General features: G+C 36.8%; 1 protein-coding gene and 1 long non-coding RNA gene across 6 annotated transcripts in view; one reads left to right on the top strand and one right to left on the bottom strand.

Moving 5' to 3' along the window:
- The window catches only part of LOC115226117 (26S proteasome non-ATPase regulatory subunit 10), a 273213-nt gene that overhangs the window by 141884 nt on the left and 121329 nt on the right, over positions 1-10000 (bottom strand). The window lies entirely within an intron of this gene.
- LOC118768424 overlaps positions 3335-10000 on the top strand; it is a 19423-nt gene continuing 12757 nt past the window's right edge. The window contains exons 1-2 of the long non-coding RNA XR_005004238.1: positions 3335-3344; positions 3531-3540. This is a non-coding gene — a long non-coding RNA (uncharacterized LOC118768424). The remainder of the gene's footprint in view (positions 3345-3530; positions 3541-10000) is intronic.

Below are 10000 nucleotides of genomic sequence, written 5' to 3'. Positions count from 1 at the left end.
TCACGCTATTTGCCAGCAAAGTCACAGGAAAGGGAAGTGTTGCATAGGGAACTCAAGGACGTAAAATCACGTGTGAGGCAAAGGCTCTCTCAGATGAGGGATACGTGGTGGAGTAAAGGCTGACGAGATACAGGCGGCATGAGATTCCAATAACACAAAGTTGCTGTATGGTCTCTTGCGAGAAGTTTATGGACCGACGTCTTCCCTGATGACACCAATTCGAAACAGGGATGGTAAAGAAGTTCTTCATGATTCACAAGGAATTCTGCGAAGGTGGCAAGAACACTTTGATGAACTTTTGAATCAACAGTCTGTAGTTAGTGAGGATGTTCTCAATCTCATCCCTGGATTGCCTGTGAAGGCAGCACTCGCAGAACCACGAAAGTTGGAAGACGTTGCAATGGCCGTCTCAAGGTTGAATAATGGGAAGTCTCCGGGTATGGATGGCATACATGCGGATTTGTTACAGTATGGTGGTGAGAAACTTCTGCAGAAACTTCACTCTTTGTTTGGTAAGATATGGACAAGTGAATCTGTACGAGGACTGGAGAGATACAGTAATGGTGGAAGGGAAAGGGCAGCAAGAATGATTGTGGTAATTATAGGAGAGTATCATTGCTGTCTGTTGTAGGAAAGGTTTTATGCATGGTACTTCTGGATCGTCTGCTGAAATCCGTTGCAGACTGTGTTCTTCAAGAAAGTCAATCTGGCTTTCGTGTGGGATGTGGCACTGCTGATATAATCTTTTCAGCTAGACAGCTTCAGCAGAAGTGTGGAACAGGGTCTGGATTTGTATCAGGTTTTTGTAGATCTGACAAAAGCCTTTGATACCGTCAATAGAAAAGCATTGTGGAAAGTCCTCCAGAAACGTGGGTGTCCTGAAAGTTCTTCCTTGTTTGGTTAGGTCTTTTCATGAAGACATGAATGGTAGGGTGAATGTTAGAGGGAAAATGTCGGAGCCCATTGCAATACAAAATGGAAATAGGGGGATATCCTGGCACCGACCCTATTTGCCATATATCTTGCGATGGTGTTCTGTATTGCATTCAGAAACTGCAGATACGGTGTTTACATCCATTATCGAACCTCTGGCAGCATATTAATATCAGGCACTTTGCTGCGAAAACAAATGCATTTACCTCTATCATGAGAGACCTTTTGTATGCAGATGATTGTGATCTAGTAGCACACACAGAGATTGGTATGCAACACATTTTTAATGCATTCTCTGATGCTTGCACTGCCTTAGGATTGACAGTGAATCTCAAGAAAACTGTTGTCATGCATCAATCTGCCCCTGGTAAGCAGTATAGTGTACCAAATATCTATGTGTATCTTAAACGACTTGATGTAGTTGATCAGTTTGTCTACCTGGGAAGCACTATTAATAGATATAGCAATTTGGATGATGAAATTCCACATAGAATTAGGAAAGCAAGTGTTGCTTTCGGAAGGGTAGAAAAGCGCCTCTGGAGTCGGCGAGACATATGCAGAAAGACAAAGATAAATGTGTACAAGGCATGTGTTCCCCCTTCTCTTCTCTATGCCTGCGAGACGTGAGTCACATATCGATACCACTTTAAACAACTGGAACGTTTCCATCAGATGTGTCTTAGACGGATCTATGGCATTAAGTGGAAGACCGCATCAGTGATCTTGAAATATTGGAAAGCTCTCGGTGTGAAAGTGTAGAAGAGCTCTTGTGTTAAAGCGAAGGCTCAGATGGAGTGGTCATCTGGTCAGGATGAAGGATTCAAGGATGCCAAAACAACTCTTTCATGGAGAGTTAGCTAAAGGAGAACAACCTCCACATAAACCAAAAGAGAGGTATAAGGACTTGCTGAAGGCTTCCTTAAAAGATGCTTGCATCTCTCCTGACACATGGGAAGGCATAGTTATTGATCGTAGCTGGGGAGAAGGATTGTGTACGAGGGGACAGCCACTTTTGAGAAATCTCGAGTGGCACATAAGAAAGTAAGGAGGGATGTCAGGAAGCGCATCGCTGATACACTTCCAGATGGGAAGGGTCTTCCTATGATGCTGACATGCAGTGTCTGTGCAAGACCCTGCCTCAGAAAAGCTGGACTCAAGAGTCATCTTCGTAGTCATAAAGCGAGAAAGATGAGTGACAACCTGGCCACTGGTGGTGGTGTAACACACCATACAAATAATATCTGCCGGGCATGCAAAAGAGAGTGTAATTCGGCAGGAGGACTTAAAAAAACATGCACAGGTACATGAAGCCCAGTTACAACTACAGCCGGCTATTACCGGTAAAGGTTTTAGTTGCCAATTCTGTACAAGACTGGGCTAAAAAGTCACATTCGATCACACCGCCAGTAACAGTTAAGCTTGAAATATGTTACAAAAGGAAAATATAAAATACACATGAAAATTTAAGGGGAGAATAAAAAAAATCAACGAAAATGCACATTGTAAATAAAAAAAGAAAAAGCTTTTTATGAAAGGTAACGACAGATATATACTTTTAGATGGGATGAGGTAGGAATAAGAGTCATTATTATGAGATGATTAAAAAGTCAGAAAGCAAAGCATACCATGGTTTCGTCATAAGCTATTCGTTCCCCCGCCCTATATTATTATATATATATATATATATATATATATATGTATTACATGTATATAACTACGTATATTATATGCATATATATATATATTATATATATATATATATATATTATATGAAAAAACAAGTAAAAAATAGAAATGCTAAAATAATTTTATAGTGAACATTCAGTACCGTTTCGGTCATTTTGAGACCTTTTCAACTGTAACGATTAAATATTAATTTAGAAAAATTAGAAGAAAAGTTTTTTTTAAAAGAATATTTCTATAGTAGTGTTCAGATATAAGTGGCATTCTGCCTTTCTCTGACTCCCTGTTTGCACTTCATACATATATACATATATATATATATATATAATATATATTTATATACATAAATGCATGCATTCATACATATAGACGTGTCTATACCCACATACGCATATATACTATCTAAAACAAAAGAAAACCCGATCATGTCCAAAGGGTAGTACTGGATATATATATATATATATATATATATATATATATGCATACATATGCAGTCAGATCTAGTCAAGTAATTTGCCTCATTTGTTTGTTAAATCTAGTTGGAACCGATAGATAAGAGAAAATCATTTGGTCATTATATTTGATTGACTGTAGTTGTTGATTTTTTCGTAGAAGCTATTGGCTTGAAGCAGGGTTAGGTGTTTATGTAGTTTTCTGATGGTAGTAGGGACAAACAGAGGCACACAATCGTACACATATATACACTTCTGTACGACGGGCTTTTTTCAGTTTCCGATACGAAATCGAATCATAAGGATTTAGTCGACCCGGGACAATAGAAGAAAACACTTGTCTAAGCTGCCACGCGGTGGGACTGCACCAGGAACCGTGTGGTTGGTAAGCAGGCAACCCCCCACTGAGATATATTTACGCACACACACACACAATATATATATATATATTGATAGGCGTAGGAATGGCTGTGTGATAAGTAGCTTCCCTACGAAACGCAGTGTTCTTGGTTCAGTCCCACTGCATGGTATCTTGGGCTAGTGTCTTCTACTATAGACTCGTGCCGACCAATCCTTGTGAGTGGAATTGATAGGCGGAGCATACACACACACACACACACTCACACAAACATATATATATACATATATGTGTGTGTGTGGGGGGGGGCTATGTATATATATATATATATATATATATATATACATACACGTTTGTATGTCTGTTTATCCCTCCAACACCGCTTGACAACCGGTGCTGGAGTGTTCATGTCCCCGTAACTTAGCGTTTCGTCATAAGAGAAAATAGATTAAATACTAGGCCTACAAAAAATAAGTATTGGGTTCGAATTTCGCGAATAAAGGCGCTGCTGCGGCATGGAATATATATATATATGTATATATATATATATATATATATATATATATATATATATATATATATATATATATAACCTTCGTGAGCTATCTAGAGTAAACATTATCTGACATAAATTTTCTTTAAGTAGTAGAAATGGCTAAAAAAATTTTTTTTGGCTGCTATTTCTACTAAGTCCAGTATGTGACAAAGTAATTTATTTTACTAAGCCCTAATTATATAATGTAATATTTTGAATTCGCCTTAAATGGTCCTTTTACATACTGAACACTTGGTGAAATTGATTAATTAATATTACCCTCAATTGTTGATATAGCTAACCCATCTCATATATATATGCGTGTGTGTGTGTGTGTGTGTGTGTGTGGCCGATAGTTTAAATACTAGGCCTACAAAGTATAAGTATAATGTCTTCAACATTACACCGGGACACGTCAAAAAAGAAACTGACCACACAAAATTCAAGAAGTCTCTGGACAAATTCCTTCAAACAGAGCCGGACATATAAACTTATATTTACTGCTGATGGGTTGGCGCGAACACGTTGGTCTTGAAAATTTTAAGACAGATATTTCTATTGAATTTTTTGCTACCCTAAATTGATTAATTATATGTATATATATATATATAATATATATATATAGATATATATATATAATATATATATATATATATATATACATGTATGTATATATGTATGTATATATGTATTTATGTATATATGTAAGTATGTATATATATATATCTATATATACATGCATATATCTATATATATATATACATGCATATAACTATATATATATATATATATATACATGTATATATTTATGTATATATACATGTATGTATGCATATATATATATATATATATATATATATACATGTATATATATATTTGTATGTATGAGTATGAGCGTATGTATCAGTATGTATGAGAAGGAGAAATTTTTTTACAAGAATATTGTTTACTTTAATATTTGTGTCTTTGTGAAATAGATGTTGGTTGGATTATGTTCTTCATTATCTTTGTATTAATGGCGGTGGAGAAGGATGGCGTTCCAGTGTCTTTTGTTTATTTTAACTCATAAAATTATGTGTAATTAAAATTACTTCATCAGTAAATGAAGGATTTAAAAATATTCTTCCTTCCCTCCATCCGCATCCACTCTAATACTCCAATATAAATATGTTTAATAGGTAATTCCAGCCTGAAGAATTCAATGTTATATAATAATGATAAGTCATTAAAGGCATCATTATGAAAACATTCAAAATTTGGTTATTAATAACCAAATAGTAGAAACCGATTGACAAGATGAGACATTTCAAATAGATTTCTTATAATGAACTGCTGTCAAATGTAAATAAAGGAAATGTTAACACAGGAGATAATGACTGCGAACGATCTACTAATTAAAGTGCAATTAGCAACATGGGTGATGGTTTAATTAGCAACACTCACTGGTAAAGAAAAACAGGGATTACCTCCCCTTGACTTTCAACTCCATCCAAGCATGTTCCATGCATTAAATACCTGCCAGTTGTTACTTGGGGATTCAACAGGATTGTTAGCGGATTGCTTAGAATGTATTGAAGTAGTCATTCTGGCATTCTGTGCCCTGAGTTCAAATCCCATCAACGTCAACTTTGCTTTTTCATTCTTTCAATACAACATCAGGTACTGAAAGGAATACATCATTATATTTTGCACTCTCTCATTCTCTCTCTCTCTCTCTCTCTCTCTCTCTTCCTCACTCTCTCTCTTCCTCTCTCTCTCTCTTTCTCTCTTTTTCTTTGAAAGATTTCCACTGTGGTTTGACAGAGAGAGGGGTTAGCTACATCATGTTTAAAATACCCATATATGAGTGTGAGGAAGGCGTCCATATGATTCTGACAACATATGATGACTGAAGACAGGGAATGGATATGAATAGACCCCCTCATCAATAGATATACCCAATACTCAATCCTATTGAACAACCACAGTTATCTGTGGTAGTAGTAAGTACATCAGATAAAAATGCTATCTGATGCGTCTACTGAAAATCTAAGCAGGGTCCTGTCAAACTGTTCCTGTCTATTTATTTGCACAAGCTAATAATGAACCAATGAGAGATCGTGTATGTGGTGGTTAGGTCTGTTAGATGTAGCAGCCACATCTGCCTCGTATCTTAAAACAAGGACATGTGAACTCACATGGTTATATGGTCATTGCAAATAGGAAAAAGACAAGATGGTCACAGCTAGAATGCTTTTGATCTCAGGCCTTCGCAGTCAGGTTGACCAAGGGCTAAACAGCACATTTTATTAGTAGTATTGTTGTTGTTATTGTTGCTAAGGTGACGGAAATGTGAGCACATCAGGCAAAACGCTTAGTAGCATTTCTTCTGACTTTACATTCCAAATTCTGATTACCATGAAGCTGACTTTGCCTTTCATCCTGTTAGGGTCAGTAAAATAGGTACCAGTTGAGTACTGGGGTTGATTAATGGACTATATATTCCACTTTACCAAAATTGTTTTTATCTTCATCATCATCATCATCATCATCATCATTATGGCGGCAAGTTGGCAGAAACATTAGCACATTGGACAAAATGCTTAGCAGCATTTTATTCACCTTTATGTTCTGAGTTCAAATTTCACCAAGGTAGACTTTGCCTTTAATCCTTTCAGGGGTCAATAAATTAACTATCAGTGAAACACTGGGGTCATTGTAATTGACTAATCATCCTTCTCCAAATTTCAGGCCTTCTGCCTTTAGTAGAAGTTATCATTATTATTAATATTATTATTATTATTATTATTCAGTAGTTTTATTTTTTTAGCGTGCTTTCACTTCACTACCGAGCGCAGCTCTGTGTGCCTTGGGTATGTGCTGTGATTTGTTGTGATGCTCTGATGGTTATTGTATGGAAAGTGTTCTACGTAGGATGTGTGCAGTGCCTAGTAGTGCAATTTTCTGTATGTTATATGTGTTTGTAAGTCCTGGTGTTTTTGTTATGTATTTGTCTGAATATTTTTTTATCATGCCTAATGCACCTACTATGATAGGAATTGTTTCTGTTTTCAGGTTCCACATTCTAGTTACCTCTATTCCCAGGTCTTTGTATTTTGAGAGTTTCTCCATTTCTTTTAGAGACACGTTGTCATCTGCCGGTATTGATACATCAATTAGAAAGCATTTTTTTCTTCATGATCTCTGACAACTATATCTGGTCTGTTGGCCTTAATTGCTCTATCTGTGTGTATCGGCATATCCCAGGGTATGGTTGCTTTCTCGTTTTCTGTGACCTTTTCTGGTGTGTGCCTATACCATCTTTTTTCTGTTGTTATTCCATAATGTTGGCATAGCTTCCAATGTATGTAGGTTCCAACTCTGTCATGTCTGTGAATATATTCCTTCTTAGCCAGGACTGGGCAGCTAGAGATAATATGATTTATTGTTTCTTGTCCATCTCCACATATTCTGCAGTTACTTGTAATATTTCTTTTCATTACATGTTTTTGGTAATTTCTGGTGGGGAGGCTTTGGTCTTGTGTGCTGCAATTAAAAATCCCTCTGTTTCTGCTTGAGTCCTGAGCTTCTCAACCATTGCTGGGATTTTTCTTTGTCTATTTCTTTTGCGTTTAGTTTAGTGCAGTATTTACCATGAAGGGGTTTTTCTTGCCATCGTTTTATCATGGCTCGTTGCTGTTCTATTTTTAGTTTGGATTTCATTTGTTTTATAGCTTTTGTTGTTTCTTCATCATCTTCTTCTTCTTCTTCTTTGTGTTTATTAGGTGGTATGATTTCTTGTTTGTATTTGTCAGCTTCCTTAAATACTGAGAACAGTTTTTTGTTTTGCTCGTGTTTTGCTGCTATCTGGATCAGTTTTCCTTCCTTCTGAAGTAGGTATTTTTGCAGTCCTATGGTGGTTATTTTATAGTAGTTTTCCAGCTGTATAAGGCCTCTACCACCTTCTATACGTTGTATATATAGTCTTTCTATGTCAGATTTTGGGTGATGCATCCTAGATCCTGTCAGTATTTTTCTTGTTTTCCTATCTATTTTGGACAGTTCATTTCGTGTCCAGTTAAGGATATTGTAGCTGTAACTTATAACTGGGACAGCTAAAGTGTTGATACCTATTATCTTGTTTTTAGCATTGAGCTCTGTTTTCAGTATTGATCTAACTCGTCTATAATATTCTTTTTTTATTTTCTCTTTCATTTGTGTGTGTTGTGTCTTATCTAGTTCATGGATTCCTAAGTATTTGTAAGTTTGGCTTTGGTCTAATTCTTTTATTTCATTGGTTTTATCTAGTGTGATGTTGTTACTACTTTACTAGTTTTCCTTTTTCATGGTTACTTTGGCGCATTTTTCTAATCCAAATTTCATATCTATTTCTTTGGTAAATCCATGAACTGTCTTTAATAGTGTTTCCAGCGGTTTGTCATTTGCAGCGTATAGTTTTAGGTCATCCATATATAAAAGGTGGCTGATCGTTTTGCCGTAACATTTATATCCGCATCCAGTTCTATTTAGCATATCAGATAGAGGTGACAGTGCCAAGCAGAAAAGGAGTGGAGAGAGCGTGTCTCCCTGGAATATTCCTTCTAATGGGGATGTCTTTGGTTTTCATGAGTCCCTCTTTTGTTTGGAGGTGTAGGACTGTTTGCCATTTATTCATAGAGTGCTCTATGAATTTTATGATTGTTGGTGCTACTTTGTTAATGGTTAGTGTTTCAAGGATCCATGTGTGGGGGATGCTATCAAACGCCTTTTTGTAGTCAATCCAGGCCATACTGAGGCCTTTCTTCTTTCTGTGGCTGTTTTCAGTTACGGCTTTATTAATCATTAGTTGATCTTTACAGCCATATGAGCCCTTGCGGCATCCTTTCTGCTCTTCTGGGAACAGTTTGTTTTCGTCCAGGTGCTTGTTCAGCCTTTGCGATATCACTGCAGTAAATGCCTTGAACATAGTAGGGAGGCAGGTTATTGGTCTGTAGTTTTCTGGTTTTGTTGTTTCATTTGATTTGGGAATTAAGATGGTTTTCCCCTTCGTGAGCCATTCAGGCATTGTCTCTGGCTCTGCTAGTATGCTGTTAAAGTTTTCAGGCAGCTTTTTGTGCATTCCTGTTAGATATTTCAACCAGAAGTTGGGGATCTTGTCATGCCCAGGTGCCTTCCAGTTGCTTAGGTTTTGCAGTGCCTGGGTGACCTCTTCAGTTGTTATGGGGGTCCAAAGTTGTTCAGATGCCGAGTTTGTTATTTTCATACTCCTTTTCTTTGGCTGTTCGTTCGCCGACCATATTTCTTTCCAGAATTCTTCCAATTCTTCTGCCGTTGGTGCTGCAGTGACTTCTATTTTATTTTTGCCCAGTTCTTGGTAGAACTTTTTGGGGTCGGAGTTGAACTTTTTGTTCTGTTCAAAGAAGCGTTGGCGTTTCTCGTATCGGCGGATCCTTTGAGCTTTGGCAAGGATATCTTGCTTCAGCTTTTCTTTTATCTCCGGCAAATTTTTTTCTGTGATGTTATATTTGCGGAGCATTTTTGTTCTCTTTTTGTTGCTCAGTAGCGTTGCTTGTTTGCTGATTTCATTAAGAATCGACAGGTCTTTTCTAATTTTTTTTTTATTTTGTTTTGGATGTTATTTATCCACAGGGTTTGTTTGGGTGGTGGTACTCCTGTTTGGGCGGGTTTGGGTGAGTATCCAGCTTCTTTTGTGGCTGCAGTGGCTGCTGCGTATATCAAGTCATTTCGTTCAGTGATATCACTTTTTTTTGTTTCAGTGGCTAGTTCAGTGACGGCTAGGTTTATGTTGTTTATAATTGGTGTTGTTATTGCGTTTATTATTTTATTCTGGGAGGTAAGGTCGGTGGTCCATTTTGAGCTCTGTGGTTTTTAGTTCTTTGATTATTTTATTTTTTATATTATCATAATCATTAGGCTCCCCTTCGTTGTTTACATCGTGTTTGTTGGGAATGTTGCGTTTGTCTTCGTGTTTTACAGTTTCAGTGTTTATATTATTGGGCATTGTTGTGTGGCTTCTATCTACATTTTCCTGGTGTATTT

Source organism: Octopus sinensis, linkage group LG29 (assembly GCF_006345805.1).
Source record: "Octopus sinensis linkage group LG29, ASM634580v1, whole genome shotgun sequence".
Lineage (NCBI taxonomy): Eukaryota > Metazoa > Mollusca > Cephalopoda > Octopoda > Octopodidae > Octopus > Octopus sinensis.
Note: the sequence above shows the minus strand (reverse complement) of the source record. Positions and strands in the feature narration are given on the sequence as shown.